This window comes from Oncorhynchus masou, chromosome 25 (genome assembly GCF_036934945.1).
Source record: "Oncorhynchus masou masou isolate Uvic2021 chromosome 25, UVic_Omas_1.1, whole genome shotgun sequence".
Classification (NCBI taxonomy): domain Eukaryota; kingdom Metazoa; phylum Chordata; class Actinopteri; order Salmoniformes; family Salmonidae; genus Oncorhynchus; species Oncorhynchus masou.
In genome coordinates this window covers 17,684,781-17,702,416 of record NC_088236.1, presented here as the reverse complement: position 1 = coordinate 17,702,416, position 17,636 = coordinate 17,684,781, and the positions used below count along the sequence as shown (strand labels likewise).

Sequence of the window (17,636 nt, the reverse complement as noted above, 5' to 3'; positions counted from 1 at the left end):
TAGAAGGATCAAGAAGCCGAATTGGATTGCAATGGATTGCATGCAATATCATTGGATTTACATGATTTGGGAGTAGATGAGCATGTATGTCAATATTTGTGTTCTTTCTGGTCTTGCATAGACAATATTTCAAAACCATTTCTCTCTCTCTCTTCGTTCCTCCTTACCCTCTATCTGTGTGTGTGTGTGTGAGAGAGATAGAGATATGCCTAAGACAGTGCTACAGGGAGACAGATGATCATCCTCGCAGTGGCAGACCATGTGTAACAACACCTGCACAGGATCAGAACATCTGAACATCACACCTGCGGGACAGGTACAGGATGGCAACAACATCCTGAGTTACACCAGGAACACACAATCCCTCCATCTGTGCTCAGACTGTCTGCAATAGGCTGAGAGACTGATGGCTTGTAGGCCTGTTGTAATTTTTATTTTATTTTTATTGAACCTTTATTTAACTAGGCAAGTCAGTTAAGAACCAATTCTTATTTACAATGACGGCCTACACCGGCCAAACCCTGACATATTGTGTGCCGCCCTATGGGCCTCCCAATCACAGCCAGATGTGATGCAGCCTGGATTCAAACTAGGTACTGCATTGGGATGCAGTGTCTTAGACCACTGCGCCACTCAGGAGCCCAAGGTAGGTCCTTTCCAGACATCACTGGCAACAATGTCGCCTATGGGCACAAACCCACCGTCGCTGGACCAGACAGGACTGGCAAAAAGTGCTCTTCACTGACGAGTCGCGGTTTTGTCTCACCAGGTGTGATAGTAAAATTTGCGTTTATTGTCGAAGGAGCATTACACCGAAGCCTATACTCTGGAGTGGGATTGATTTGGAGGTGGAGGGTCCGTCGTGGACTGGGGCGGTGTGTCACAGCATCATCGGACTGAGCTTGTTTTCATTGCAGGCAATCTCAATGTTGTGCGTTACAGGGAAGATATCCTCCTCCCTCATGTGGCGCACTTCCTGCAGGCTCATCCTGACATTACCCTCCAGCATGACAATGCCACCAGCCATACTGCTCGTTCTGTGCGTGATTTCCTGCAAGACAGGAATGTCAGTGTTCTGCCATGGCCAGCGAAGAGCCCGGATCTCAATCCCATTGAGCACATCTGGGACCTGTTGGATCGGAGGGTGAGGGCTAAGGCTATTCCCCCCAGAAATGTTGGGGAATTTGCAGGTGCCTTGGTGGAAGAGTGGGGTAACATCTCACAGCAAGAACTAGCAAATATGGTGCAGTCCATGAGGAGGAGATGCACTGCAGTACTTAATGCAGCTGGTGGCCACACCAGATACTGACGGTTACTTTTGATTTTGACCTCCCCCCCTTTGTTCAGGGACACAATACTCCATTTCTGTCTCAGTTGAATCTTATGTTCATACAAATATTTACACATGTTAAGTTTGCTGGTAATAAAAGCAGTTGACAGTGAGAGGATGTTTCTTTTTTTGCCGAGTTTATAAGCAGACAATGAAAGCACTTACAATATTCAATGATTACATTTCTCTAAAACAGACTGTAGGCTACATGTGCACCACCAAGTAAGAACCGTAGGCAAAATTAATGGAAAAGAGGGGAAAATATTAGGGTGAGGAACATGGATTACTAACAGTGTACAACATAACATACACTTATTATTACTTTCTTAGCTATCTCCCTGGCTTATTACATCATTCATGCAGCAGCATACAAGGCATTTTTGGACTCACTTGAACAGGAAGGGGGCGCGGAGGTCCTTCGTGGGCAAATTTTGCCATCAAAGTCTGGCATTCTCTCTATTTATGGTGCTCTCAAGATATCTAAAACATTTAAAAAAAACAAGGTTGAATCAGGGTTGAATCAGTGATCATATCAGTGATCTTCTGGTCAGAGCTCTAGAAAGAGGCCCGAGTTCCAGATATGCAACTCCGAGTTGGATGACCATTCAAAATGTATTTTCCCAGTCAGAGCTAGTTTTTTTCAGAGTTTTCATGTATCTTAAACTCACTGAAGGCAGATTTCCCAATTCTGAGTTTACAATTGTTTTGAGTGCAGCAGAAGTCATGCTGGATTGACAGCAAGGCCAATGTTGAATGTTTATGTTTTCAATCTTGGAAAAGAGACCCTTAAACCCAGACTTGGAACCACAAACCCACTCCACTGTATAATAGGCTAGTGATCGCTTTGCAAACCACTCATTGTTGAATTTGCGATTTCCAATGTTTATGTCCAATGGCCGATGAGCACCGATACGTTTCATCAATAATTTCGCTTCATTATTTATTTTCATATGACAAGGATTAAAAAGCATTTGCCAGTAGATTGTCCACTTGATTCATAATGATGAATGCAAACTTGCTAGCGAAGATTTTGATAGTATGACAGTCCAGTCAAAGCTACTGTAGATATAAGGTGATTTGATGTCATTTTATCTGTGGCCAATGACCTTGAGCCTTCTTGGATGGGCACTTCTAATGTAACTCTATGGCAGCACCCAATGGGCTTGAATTTTTGAGCTCTACCCTTAGATTTGGCAGTGATGTAGTGTCCCCATGAGTGACAGAACACTGGGCCAATCCCGTTGCAACTAGAGAACATTACCCAATCACGGCACAACCAGAGAACATTACCAACACCTTCTCTCCATATTTTCCGCTGGCTGGCCCAACACCACAGAAAGCACTGAGCTCGGCTGAAACACCTGCATTTTGGAGTTGACTTACTCAAGAAAGCAAAAAAGAGACCAGGTTTGTATGCAGCTTTATTAACCTTTTATTTTATTTTTTACATTCTTTGCAAACTGATATGTGACACATATTAACGTCAATATAGCATGCAAAACAGGGGAAAAAGGCGGGGCACTGAATGATGGGTTGCCACTGTCACATTCCAATGCTAAAAGTGGGGGGGACAAAAATGCAATTTTAGAATGTCGGGGGACATGTCCCCAGTGAAACTTGCGCCCCTGTAAAAATGTATGGAAAAAATTTACACTTCTGTTATCATCATCCTTCTATTAAGATTAGGTCAACATAATCCGAGTAAATTAATTGATCATGTTTGGTGCTGTTCCATTGAACACTTTTCTCACCCTCTAGCCGTGGAGTTTCCAATAATAGCAAGAGTGACGTTACCTCAACTTTCCATAGCAAAGGGGAGGGGATGGAGCCATTAAAGCATTGGTCGACGGCTGTCGTATTTCACTAGCAAGCACACGATAGGCTCTTCACCTGAGTCCACTGCCCTATCATTACCACAACTGGAGGCCTGCCTGTGTTATTTCCGGAGCATCGTAGGAGAGGGGCCAGAAGATTATGAGCGTCTTTCGCTGAAAAATCCGTTTATTATGAAGTTGGGCTGTGACAATTTTAAAGGGTAAGGGATTGAAAACGTAAAGGTTTTAGGAGTAGTTTATAAACTAGACTGTATACGGTTCCCCTGGGTTAGCATAAACAGTTTTGTTTTTCCTATTTTTTTTTGGTTTAGGCTAAGACCTACAATATTAAAAACGACGTTTTTAATTGTTTTCTACAAATAGCCAGGCATGTTCGACAGATAGACTGTCTCTCATCTCGCCGGAAGAAAGCCGACAGCAGCCGAACGCTCACGAGTTTACGGATTTGTCAGACAGAAGTCCCGAGACGCAACATGTTTGAAACGGGCAGAATCCCACTCGTCCTTCTCGACGTTACCTGCCTTATTCTCGGTATGTAGCCTACGTACTATACAGTTGTTGTTGGCAGTGTCATGGCCTATAGTTCCCTTTTCTGTGAGAAGTTATTCTGCACCAGACAACTGCAGCTTAAACACCAGTCCCATTATCTCTTTATTACAACTTTATTGCAAATATGCTTTGCCAAGTCTGAATGAATGGGTGTCCTATTTCGCTGCTGATTCATTCTATTGCTCATCAACTAGAGATAGGCTACACTGCTGTGGTCAGTACCACAGTTATAATAGCATACAAGACAACACACAGTAAGACTGTGTAATATAATAACCAGGAGTTTTTCTTTACCATGTCTTGACCAGGAAATAACTTTGTGTATATGTATATGAGTGATTCTCAAATTAGGGTACATTTCTGTGACCCTCGACTGCAAAGATGGAGTCTTCAGGGGTGGACTTAGTGATTTGGAGGCCTCAGGCCTACCTTTCATCGAGGATACTCATGTGTATCCTACCACGGAGTGGTTTTGAAATCTTCCACACCCCCTTTGAATCAGTATATACTTCTTATGACAGTTTGTGTGCATCACATGATATGATTGCAAACGTGACTTTCATTGAAATTAAGCTGCAGCAATGAGAAAAAAGGAAGAAGATTACATTTTAACAGAAAACATGACCCACAGTCTTCAGAATGTATTCAGACCCTTAATGACCTACGGTGGCTTCAGAAAGTATTCAGGGCCCTTAATGACCTACGGTGGCTTCAGAAAGTATTCAGACCCCTTAATGACCTACGGTGGCTTCAGAATGTATTCAGACCCTTAATGACCTATGGTGGCTTCAGAAAGTATTCAGACCCCTTAATGACCTACGGTGGCTTCAGAATGTATTCAGGCCCCTTAATGACCTATGGTGGCTTCAGAAAGTATTCAGACCCCTTAATGACCTACGGTGGCTTCAGAATGTATTCAGACCCTTAATGACCTATGGTGGCTTCAGAAAGTATTCAGACCCCTTAATGACCTACGGTGGCTTCAGAATGTATTCAGGCCCCTTAATGACCTATGGTGGCTTCAGAAAGTATTCAGACCCCTTAATGACCTACGGTGGCTTCAGAAAGTATTCAGGCCCCTTAATGACCTACGGTGGCTTCAGAATGTATTCAGGGCCCTTAATGACCTACGGTGGCTTCAGAAAGTATTCAGACCCCTTAATGACCTATGGTGGCTTCAGAATGTATTCAGGCCCCTTAATGACCTACGGTGGCTTCAGAATGTATTCAGACCCCTTAATGACCTATGGTGGCTTCAGAATGTATTCAGGCCCCTTAATGACCTACGGTGGCTTCAGAATGTATTCAGACCCCTTAATGACCTATGGTGGCTTCAGAATGTATTCAGGCCCCTTAATGACCTACGGTGGCTTCAGAATGTATTCAGGCCCCTTAATGACCTACGGTGGCTTCAGAATGTATTCAGACCCCTTAATGACCTATGGTGGCTTCAGAATGTATTCAGGCCCCTTAATGACCTATGGTGGCTTCAGAATGTATTCAGGCCCCTTAATGACCTACGGTGGCTTCAGAATGTATTCAGGCCCCTTAATGACCTATGGTGGCTTCAGAATGTATTCAGGCCCCTTAATGACCTACGGTGGTTTCAGAATGTATTCAGGCCCCTTAATGACCTACGGTGGTTTCAGAAAGTATTCAGATCCTGTTTGCAATAAGGCACTAAAGTAAAACTGCTAAAAAATGTGGCAAAGAAATGTACTTTATGTTCTGAATATAAAGCTTTATGTTTGGGGCAAATCCAATACAGCACATCACTGAGTATCACTCTTCATATGTTCAAGCATGCTGGCGGGTGCATCATGTTATGGGTATGCTTGTCATCGGCATGGACAAGGGAATTTATTTTATGATGAAAAGAAACGGAATACAACTAAGCACAGGCAAAATCCTAAAGGAAAACCTGGTTCGGTCTGCTTTCCAACAGACACTGGGAGAGAAATTCACCTTTCAGCAGGACAATAACCTAAAACACAAGGCCAAATATACAATGAAGTTGCTTATCAAGACGACATTGAATGTTCCTGAGTGGCATAGTTACAGCTTTGACTTAGCTTGACATCTATGGCAAGACTTGAGAATGTCTGTCTAGCAATGATCAACAACCAACTTGACAGAGCTTGAAGAATTTTTTAAATAACTATGTGCAAATATTGTACAGTCAAGGTGTACTTACGTAATCAAGATATATTAGTGTTTTATTTTTCATGTTTTTTTCTTCCACTTACACATGACAGAGTATTTTGTGTAGTTCATTGACAAAAAAAAATGACAATTAAATCCAGCATAGCAACTGTGGGCTTCAAGCAGAAAAAAATGTTTTTTAAATGTTTTATTATGTCCAGCTCACGAAGCCCCTGATGTGTGGCCTGAGGCCATTGCCTCTTCCACCTAATGGTAAGTCCGCAACTGGTATTGATCTAAACTCTGTTTGGATCTGGGTCTTGATACTCTGGGTAAGGGTCTTGGTCACATTTAATGGTTTTCGACAAGACCATTGTTTTTGTAGTCTCTGACCTCATGTGGTCAACACTGAGTACGATGTCTTGATAAGACTTGTCAGAGTTATGTGACTAAGTAGTTGTTAGACAGCACAAAAGTGCCAGGGAACCTTGCTTTTTAAAATATGGAAGCAGCAGGGAGAACATTTCTTATTTTTAGGATGTTTTAAGATAGTTGGCATCTCTGCTCAATGACATAAACAAACTTGTTTCTCTCATAATATAGTAGTGTCATGCTGTCATTCGTTACACAAATCCTGCAACATCTTTAGTTACATAGAAACAAATAGCAAAAACACAAAACAAAACAAACCTCTGAAAACCTGTATTTTGGTGTTTACCCTTTTGCCAAATCTCTATATTTCACATCGTGGTCCTTAAAATAAAGCTAAAAGGATGGTACGAGTGACTTGGTTAGTGGCTAGTGTAGCACTTTTAAAATCCCTTTGAGCAATGTTCTATACTGGAGTCTTTTTCACCCTTTGTGATCAATTAGATGCAGTCAGAATGTTTTACAAAGGATGGCATATGGTGTCCATACTCCCCAACATAACAGGACAAGCTCTAATCAAAGACCTGTGACTGCTAGTTATCTCATTTTGGCTGGAATCTGCCAACGGAGTTGGCCAGAGGGTGGAACAGATAGCTAATTGAAACACTCCTATTCACATACACTCTAATGCTTAGAACAATTGCTGGTTGTGTAACCTGCGTGATACAAACAGCAAATTAACATTTACATTTAAGTCATTTGGCAGACGCTCTTATCCAGAGCGACTTACAAATTGTATCTGTGAAGTTTGGAAGTGGGAATAGAAGGATATTTTAAGAAACAGCAAACCTACTTTGAACTTACAACAAACTCTGTTAAACATAGAAGCTGATGAAATGCGCTGTGCGGTGGAAACAGTGGGCCGTACTAGTCTGTCGCCTTCTGCAGTGTGCAAATGAATGATACAAGAGCGAGGGCTTACCTTGAGAGACAGAAAGAGATATCAGGACATGGAATTCTACTGCTACTCTTTTGAACTTATTTTTCAGCATTTGCTTTCATTGTCTGCATTCCTCACTCCTGGGCCACAGCAGCACCACCACGGACTCTTCTATATCTTTCTGTTAGTGTTGTTGAGAATGCCAGGCTTCTGACATTGATTACCAATAGGTAATATCCCATTGGTGTCACATTGGATAGTTAGGCCTAGATTTCCATATTTCTCTTGGTAAAGGCCTAATGTTGTGGACAGTGAATAAGAGGAGCGAGATAGAAATCAGATGAGAGCAGAGCAGTGTGAGAAAGTGATCCCAACTGTTAGAGGTCAGTTAGACTGTGTGCCTGAGTGAGTCTGACTGACATCATTAGAAGCATTTAGGTATCCATGCCAGCATCTCCATGACAACTCTGTCAAATCAATTAGTTGATGTGCTGTCCACTCGCATCCTGGACTCTATTAGTTATTTAGGAGACTCTACCTCCTCCATTATATTGACTTTTACCTTCATTTGTTAACTTGGCCATGGCTGAGCTATTTGGTAAGGTGAGAGGGAGGGAGAGAAATGGACTAACCAAATCAAGTGAAAACATGAACAAGCACTTCTTATTTGGTTATTGTTTTGTATCAGGTTTTGCCTAGCAAGTTCATTTCTCCTGTGACTTTTGATAAAAAACATTTGGTCAAAAGCTTGTTGTACAGAATTACAAAAGATAGTTTGAACAAGGAGAATATTGCTGATTATCTTTCTCTCTCCAGTTGGACTTCCCTTTGCGATCCTCACCCCTCAGCACAATCCCTTCAAAAGGGGTTTCTTCTGTAATGATGAGTCCATCAGATACCCCCTGAAAGAGGACACCATATCCTATCAGTTACTGGGGGGAGTCATGATCCCTTTCACACTGCTTGTGGTAAGTCATTACCTCTGCCCTGTTCTCATATATTCTCCTCAAAATGTCATCAACATATAAGGCATGTGTGTTTTAAAGGTTTGTGGTAAAACTGCAATTATATGAGACAATATGTTAACATATTCAATTGACCTCAGTTAAAGATGACTTTCTTGCTGTTACAGGTAGTCAGCGGTGAGTGCCTTGGCGTCTATATGACTCGTGTCAAAACCAAATCGTCCTCGGGGAATAACTACGTGGCGCGCATTTATAAAGCAGTGGCCAGCTTCCTATTCGGGGCTGCTGCTAGCCAATCACTGACGGATATTGCCAAGTACTCGATTGGTCGACTGCGGCCGCACTTCCTGGCTGTGTGTAAGCCTGTGTGGGACCATATCAACTGCAGGGCCGGAGGCTACATCGAGAACTTCACCTGTACCGGGGACAAGGATATGGTAGACGAGGCCAGGTACAGTAAGGGCTCCGAGGGTTATATCTCAACCTGGGATACATCCCAAGAGAAGGCATTGCTACAAAATCAAAATGGAAAAACCTTTAAGTGGGAAATGCAAGCTCAAACGGTGTTTTCCATGCTGTAGCTTCCCCTAATCTCTTTTGTCTTTTTGTTTTTACAGACTTTCCTTCTTCTCTGGTCACTCATCTTTTTCTATGTACTGTATGCTGTTCCTTGCAGTAAGTATAGTAGATAATTGTTACATACAGGGAGGCTACAACAGTTCCTTCGGCCCTGAGCAATAGCTCCCTTTCATGATGTTGATGGTGTCCTTCCTTTCCTCTTGTAGCTGTATGTCCAGGCCAGACTGCAGACAGAGTGGGCCAGGCTCCTCAGACCCACCATACAGTTCTTCCTGATTGCAATGTCCGTCTACGTGGGACTGTCGCGCATCTCTGACTACAAACACCACTGGAGTGACGTACTTACTGGCCTCCTGCAGGGGGCGATAGTCGCAATACTCACGGTGGGTAGCTAGCTGTAGGCTATGGTTTAATACAGCAATGAACATGCTACCACCAAGGGCACTAGCATAATTAGGATAAACACATAAAGGAATTAGCAAACAAACCTTTTATTCTCATTCCCTTAGAGACAACATCGCACACATTCATGGTTGTATCATGGTCGTTTTCTCAGTTTTTGTCTCCATTGTATAAACAAATCATGTTCTCTGCTCTACCAACACAGGTGTTCTATGCGTCCGACTTCTTCAAGAGGCCTGTTGATCCAGTAGAGATACAAGAGGAGACGTCTGAAACCAGTCTCCAAGACAACCCAGATAATGAGCACCACTATGGAAGCACAAACTGAAGCTTTGGCCACAACATGACTTACTGTAGCAGACAACGCATGGAGGACTAGTAGCATGCTAAGGTAGCTACCACTACCTGCCATCCGCTACGGAGGATTATGGTTATTTATTTAAATGCATTGCAGTTCATTGGCATTGGCTGTTGTGTTGGTCACTTTGCCAGAGCCCTGAAGACAGCTGCTAGCCCTCTCAGTGCCAATGATCTTGCCTAGGCTGTCTCCTTTGGTTGGGTGTGTAGAGTTAATGATCTGTGGATTGGGTTTCTGGTCTTTACATTAGGCTGCGAGGTCTGAGTTTGTTGGAGCTGTTGTGTTTGCATTGGTTTGAAGCTTTTGTTTGAAATGAATGGAATCCCAGTTGTTACAGTGAGCAGAGTGTCCATGTGTGCAGCAGTGGAGGCTGCTGAGGGGAGAACGGCTCATTATAATGGCAGGAATGGTTTTCATGTGTTTGATACCATTCCATCTATTACACTCCATTCCAGCCATTATAATGAGCCATCCTCCCCTCAGCAGGCTCCACTGGTGTGCAGCCAGGCCAATAACAAATCTTACATCTGTGAACCCTTACTGTCCCAAAGCTTAAATGAAAGCCAGGAGACTTATTGAAATCTGAAATGATGTACTATGTACTGTATATATTTTTTAATACTGCCTTAGCCAGATTGTTGCTGCTACTTGCTCAAAGCTCCCTGCAAACTCCTAACAAATGTGTCCAATAGTAGAAATCATGATGGCAACTACACATTCACTTCTTTTTTTTCTTTTTTTTTACAGTTTGTTGTATCTTTTTTGAAGTACTGTTGTAAACCCTGTATCTGTGATCTGAGATAAAGAAATATGGCATTCCATTTGGCTTCTTTGGTACGAGGAAAAGTGCTGTGTCTGAGACACATTTTGAAAACTGTAGAAATATGTGCATTGTTTTTATGAGATCACCAGAGACAGAAACTAGCCATACAGAAAGGCCAAACCCATACCTGTCAAATAGCCTGGGAAGGCTGCTTTTTGTTATTTCTTCAACCTTTAATTAACCAGGATGTTCCATTGACATAACTCTCATTTCAAAGAGACCCTTTAAGTGGGGCCTCTGGGCCGCAGAGGCTCAGGAGGGAAGGCAGGGTGAGTTCTGAACACAAGGAACATATTCCCAATGACTGCTCGAAAGCCACAATACAGACTAGAGGCGTAGGCTACTCACCACAAGTCTGGAAATATTTTTGTTCTGTCTCTGTTGTTCATCCCATTTCCCAATGTGGGTGTGTCCTCACCTGTCAGCCACACACATATAAACTATGTGCATGCAAATGAGAACGAAATCACATTCAAATCAAACATTCTTTTGTAACTTGCACCATAATTCACCGTAGTCCTTTAACTAACATCTGCTGTCGGTGCTTAGTTGCTGTCCGGTAAAAATGTGTTTTACGTAAATTACCGTGCAAGCAGTGAGGTACTACCATTTTTACTGTCTGTATAAGCTATAGGCTTTCAGTATGGCCTGCTCTCTGCGATTATTACCTGTTGAGTACTCAGAGAAGGACATTATAGCATGGTTTGGATAACAGCATGATCACCTGCTAGGGATCTATTTGAACAATGTCTTCATGCCATGTCTAATTACAGAGCATTATAAGGTTGAGCGATTTCTGCTTTAGGGCTCTCCTCTACCCTCTACCCTGTACATGACTTTCAAGTCCCATTACTTTTCCTGCCCCTGTGATCTGACCAGGAAACACTCTGGGCCCTAATGGAGGCCCAGATTTTCTCCATTGTGATTTTGGTCTGAAAAGAGATCACTTGTATTTTGTGTGACAGGAGGAGCCATGTGGTTCCTTCCAGCCTACCAGACATGTTCTATTCCTCTGTGAATCAATATTTGATGTTCTAAAGGACAGCCTCTCACCAAAGTAGAGCTTAATACTAAAGATTAATGGGGGACCTATCCAGAGAATGACAGTTTTACAAAGAGATGCTTTTAATAATATTGAAAGGATATTATTACATTTTTTCTGATTCAATGTTGTCATGAGACTACAAAGGGAAATTTACTGCATACAAAATCTAAGATATTGAATAGAAGGAAACGTGATGTTCATGTGAAATGATCACATGACAAATAAATGTATGTTCATGTGACTTTTGCATTTGGAAACTGACTATAAAAGCTGGTATAGTTTAGTTGATTTAATAGAAAGGTCAAAACAGCTCATGTCTGAGAAAGATCTAGGATCAAATACAACTCTGCTACATCTCTTTAGAAGATGAACCAGTTAAGTTTGAAGTGTTCCATGTATTACATGGTATATAACATATTAATTACATGGTTAATAAAGTATGTGTGAAACATGCAAAGTGGTATAAATATTCTGTTTTTAATACCATAAACATAAGGCTACAGTCTGTCTGTACTAATTGAAATTCCAGATGCAGGGTACTAAATGCAAAAAAAACAAAACATTTCCACTTTTTGCATTTTATGTTGGACTCACTCATGGAAAATTGTGATTAGATTTTTTAAAATATATACCCAGCATCACCTTAGTACGAAATGCAACAATGTCTGACACTGGGATGCCTCTTTTGGTTTTTCCTTTGTCACACATTGTTCTGACCCAGATAATAGTGGTACACACGGCTGGGAACGAGACTATTTTGACCCAGACAATAGTCCTCTTTGACAGAAGCCCCATTCAAACTGTCACATGTTGCTCTCTCCCTCTTGCAAAGCAATGAGTGATGCTTTGGGTGATGCATTCTAAAACTGAAGTGTTCAAATGAATCAACTAGGTACATTCTCTAAAATGCACAACTTAATGTTTAGAACAGTTTGAGTGCAAAAGTAAAAAATAAAATACCAGACATTTCTCATGTTTGTTATATAGATGATATTGCCTGCACTCCTGAAGTGAAGTCAACCAGAATACCAACTACATGTTGATACAACAGTAGCTAAGATGGGGAGAAGTATGTCCATAATAAAGCTCTGCTCTGCCTTCTTAACAGCACTATCAACAAGGCAGATCCTACAGGCCCTAGTTTCTACCTTGTTAACAGCACCTTCAACAAGGCAGGTCCTACAGGCCCTAGTTTCTACCTTCTTAACAGCACTATCAACAAGGCAGGTCCTACAGGCCCTAGTTTCTACCTTCTTAACAGCACTGTCAACAAGGCAGGTCCTACAGGCCCTAGTTTCTACCTTCTTAACAGCACTGTCAACAAGGCAGGTCCTACAGGCCCTAGTTTCTACCTTCTTAACAGCACCATCAACAAGGCAGGTCCTACAGGCCCTAGTTTCTACCTTCTTAACAGCACTGTCAACAAGGCAGGTCCTACAGGCCCTAGTTTCTACCTTCTTAACAGCACTGTCAACAAGGCATGTCCTACGGGCCCTAGTTTCTATCTTCTTAACAGCACTATCAACAAGGCAGGTCCTACAGGCCCTAGTTTTGTTGCACCTGGACTACTGTTCAGTCATGTGGTCAGGTGCTCCAAAGAGACACTTAGGAAAATTACAATTGTCTCAGAACAGGGCAGCACGGCTGGCCCTTAAATGTGCACAGAGAGCTAGCATTAATAATGTGCATGTCAATCTCTCATGGCTCAAAGTAGAGGAGAGTTGGACTTCATCACTACTTTCTTTTGTAAGAAGTGTTGACAAGCTGAATGCACCGAGGTGTCTGTTTAAACTACTAGCACACAGCTTGGACACCCATGCATACCAAACAAGACAAGCCACCAGAGGTCTCAATCCCCAAGTCCAGAACAGACCATGGGAGGCGCACAGTACTACATAGAGCCATGATTACATGGAACTCTATTCCACATCAGGATACTGATTTAAGCAGTAGAATCAGATTGAAAAAAGCAGTGGGGATCCCTAATAAATACAAATACAAAATTACCACTTAGTCTGTCTACCGGTCTTTTAAGCTAACATTCCACTCCTGTCATTTAAATGAAGGGATCCCCACAAGCTGCTTTTGTGGAAGGTTAGCCAGGCTAACTACTACCCTCTGGTGGATAAAAGTAGCATTGCAGTAGGTGGTAACAGAGAGGAAAATGGATGACTTTAGCAAAGGATTTGACAGATTCCATGTTCAAGAGTAAAACTTAATCTTATTCAAAACATTTGTAATGCAAGGTCAAATAAGAGTAATACAGTTCTCACAATGTGCCGACTAGGACTTGCCATGTTGAATGAATCAAAACGAAAGCAGAGCCGTATTGGCCCAGACTAATGTTCAGAGCTGTACTAGATCTGGGAAACGTGATAGCAAGAGTTTTACAATAAATGTGGATACCTTTACTTCCATTGTATCAAACAAGTAACACCCACCATTCCTGCTTTACAGAAATGTTTACACATGAGCCCTGACAGGAACTACCCAATAGACATTGCAGCAGTGGTATTTAACCCTCCTGTGGTGTTCAGGTCTGTGGGACCCACTTTCAATGTTTACTAAAAGAAAAATGATACAATGAATGACTCATTGGCCTTGGCTCATTTTCTGTGAATAACATGTAAAATAACACATTTTCATTGAGTGTACACTGTGCACCCCCCTACACATTTATATTACATATGTGGTATTCGGGTCCACTGGACCCGAGGGTAATAAAAGTGTGGAAAAGTGTGTCTGTAGGTGAAAACAAGAAAAAATTAAACAAAAACGTTTGCTACATGCCTTCACTCTGTCTTCCTCCTCCCTGTGCCTGCTGTTTCAGCATAACACCAAAAACCTGTCTGTCTCCCTGCCCGTCTGCCTGTATCCCGCTTTTCTTGCACTCTTTACCCTTTGTAGTGTGTGAATCTGCACAATGTCTTGCAGGAACCTGCACAATGTTACTACAATACATTATTTCAATACATTATTTGGATACATTGTAAAAAATTCACTATTTTCCCGCAACCTACCCCAGCCAGGTGCAAATTGGGGGAGGGACACAACTAATAAATAGCTTTGCATGTGTGGCTCCTTACCACAATCAGTCAGTATGGCAAAAATAATCTCTACTCTTGCAGAGAGAGAAGCTAGTGTGGAAGGAGTGTCTTCCACTTTGGAGGTGAAGAACTTTCCAAAAAGAGTCTGACAGTGAGTTGGAAGAAGAGGATGAGATTGACCCTCAGCCAGACCCAGGACCAGCCCATCAGCAGCCCTGCACCCAACATTACTGTTGATGAGCAGTTTATGCCATTTATGGGTCGCTGCCCCTTCAGGCAGTACGTACTGTCTAAACCCACAAAATATGAAATCAAGAACTGGGCTGCCTGTGATGCTGGTTCATCATATGCGTGGAACTTGCAAGTGTATACGGGGAAGCCAGATGGAGGAGCCCCTGAGAAGAACCAAGGGATACGGGTTATTCTGGACGTGACACAGGGACTCCGTGGTCACATCACCTGCATTAACTTTTTCACTTCACATAAGCTGGGACAGAAAGGCAAAAATGTGGTACTCATGAGTACGCTGCATAGGGATGGGAGAATCTGTGGCCAGGAGGATCAAACAGAAATCACAATGGATTACAATTCCACAAAAGGAGGGGTGGACAATTTAGACAAGCTGGTGACTGGCTACAGCTGCAAAATCAGAACCCTACGCTGGCCACTTGTAATATTCAACATCTTGGCATACGACACGTTTGTCATCTGGATGGCATTGAACCCAGATTGGAACAGAGGGAAGCTCCAGAGGGGTCTCTTTTTCAAGGGGCAGGGCAAGGCATTGGTAAGACCTCAAATCAGGGCTCCGGGCAGCCGAGCGGAAATGGAGGAAAACTCGCCTCCCTGCGGACCTGGCATCCTTTCACTCCCTCCTCTCTACATTTTCCTCCTCTGTCTCTGCTGCTAAAGCCACTTTCTACCACTCTAAATTCCAAGCATCTGCCTCTAACCCTAGGAAGCTCTGCCACCTTCTCCTCCCTCCTGAATCCTCCTCCCCCTCCCCTCCCTCTCTGCAGATGACTTCGTCAACCATTTTGAAAAGAAGGTCGACGACATCCGATCCTCGTTTGCTAAGTCGAACGACACCGCTGGTTCTGCTCACACTGCCCTACCCTGTGCTCTGACCTCTTTCTCCCCTCTCTCTCCAGATGAAATCTCGCTTCTTGTGACGGCCGGCCGCCCAACAACCTGCCCGCTTGACCCTATCCCCTCCTCTCTTCTCCAGACCATTTCCGGAGACCTTCTCCCTTACCTCACCTCGCTCATCAACCCATCCCTGACCGCTGGCTACGTCCCTTCCGTCTTCAAGAGAGCGAGAGTTGCACCCCTTCTGAAAAAACCTACACTCGATCCCTCCGATGTCAACAACTACAGACCAGTATCCCTTCTTTCTTTTCTCTCCAAAACTCTTGAACGTGCCGTCCTTGGCCAGCTCTCCCGCTATCTCTCTCAGAATTACCTTTTTGATCCAAATCAGTCAGGTTTCAAGACTAGTCATTCAACTGAGACTGCTCTTCTATGTATCACAGAGGCGCTCCGCACTGCTAAAGCTAACTCTCTCTCCTCTCCTCTCATCCTTCTAGACCTATCGGCTGCCTTCGATACTGTGAACCATCAGATCCTCCTCTCCACCCTCTCCGAGTTGGGCATCTCCGGCGCGGCCCACGCTTGGATTGCGTCCTACCTGACAGGTCGCTCCTACCAGGTGGCGTGGCGAGAATCTGTCTCCTCGCCACGCGCTCTCGCCACTGGTGTCCCCCAGGGCTCTGTTCTAGGCCCTCTCCTATTCTCGCTATACACCAAGTCACTTGGCTCTGTCATAACCTCACATGGTCTCTCCTATCATTGCTATGCAGACGACACACAATTAATCTTCTCCTTTCCCCCTTCTGATGACCAGGTGGCGAATCGCATCTCTGCATGTCTGGCAGACATATCAGTGTGGATGACGGATCACCACCTCAAGCTGAACCTCGGCAAGACGGAGCTGCTCTTCCTCCCGGGGAAGGACTGCCCGTTCCATGATCTCGCCATCACGGTTGACAACTCCATTGTGTCCTCCTCCCAGAGCGCTAAGAACCTTGGCGTGATCCTGGACAACACCCTGTCGTTCTCAACTAACATCAAGGCGGTGGCCCGTTCCTGTAGGTTCATGCTCTACAACATCCGCAGAGTACGACCCTGCCTCACACAGGAAGCGGCGCAGGTCCTAATCCAGGCACTTGTCATCTCCCGTCTGGATTACTGCAACTCGCTGTTGGCTGGGCTCCCTGCCTGTGCCATTAAACCCCTACAACTCATCCAGAACGCCGCAGCCCGTCTGGTGTTCGACCTTCCCAAGTTCTCTCACGTCACCCCGCTCCTCCGCTCTCTCCACTGGCTTCCAGTTGAAGCTCGCATCCGCTACAAGACCATGGTGCTTGCCTACGGAGCTGTGAGGGGAACGGCACCGCAGTACCTCCAGGCTCTGATCAGGCCCTACACCCAAACAAGGGCACTGCGTTCATCCACCTCTGGCCTGCTCGCCTCCCTACCACTGAGGAAGTACAGTTCCCGCTCAGCCCAGTCAAAACTGTTCGCTGCTCTGGCCCCCCAATGGTGGAACAAACTCCCTCACGACGCCAGGACAGCGGAGTCAATCACCACCTTCCGGAGACACCTGAAACCCCACCTCTTTAAGGAATACCTAGGATAGGATAAAGTAATCCTTCTCACCCCCCCCCCTTAAATGATTTAGATGCACTATTGTAAAGTGGCTGTTCCACTGGATGTCATAAGGTGAATTCACCAATTTGTAAGTCGCTCTGGATAAGAGCGTCTGCCAAATGACTTAAATGTAAATCCAGAGGAAGCAACATATCCCAAGGACCCCAGCTTCTGCAGCCATCGTGAGGATGCTGGTGCCCCATCCGCCCAACCCACAGAAGTAACAACTCCCGGAAGTATGTGCGTGTGTCTGACACACCTACCTTGGCCTGCTGTAACTACGTGAGTTCAGGAATGTTACTAACATCTCACTAAGTGTTTTCAGATTGGAGCCAGTAGCAACAAGAAGCGCTGCAGTGTGTGGACCCAAAGACAGTACACAAGCATCAAGTGAAATAGATGTTAAATTCTGTCCCTCGTGTGTAGACCAGCCTTAATGCATTTTCAATGGGGCTATTTAATAGTTCCATAAAATACTATGTAAAATTTGTCCTTCAATTTGTTCAGTTCAAAGCAACACATGAAGAACAAATATAAACAAAT

The 17,636-nt window shown here is 43.8% G+C and overlaps 1 pseudogene; it reads left to right on the top strand.

Moving 5' to 3' along the window:
* Positions 1-3,218: 3,218 nt before the first annotated feature.
* On the top strand, positions 3,219-10,290 carry LOC135513841 (phospholipid phosphatase 1-like; annotated as a pseudogene).
* The last annotated feature ends 7,346 nt before the right edge of the window (positions 10,291-17,636 follow it).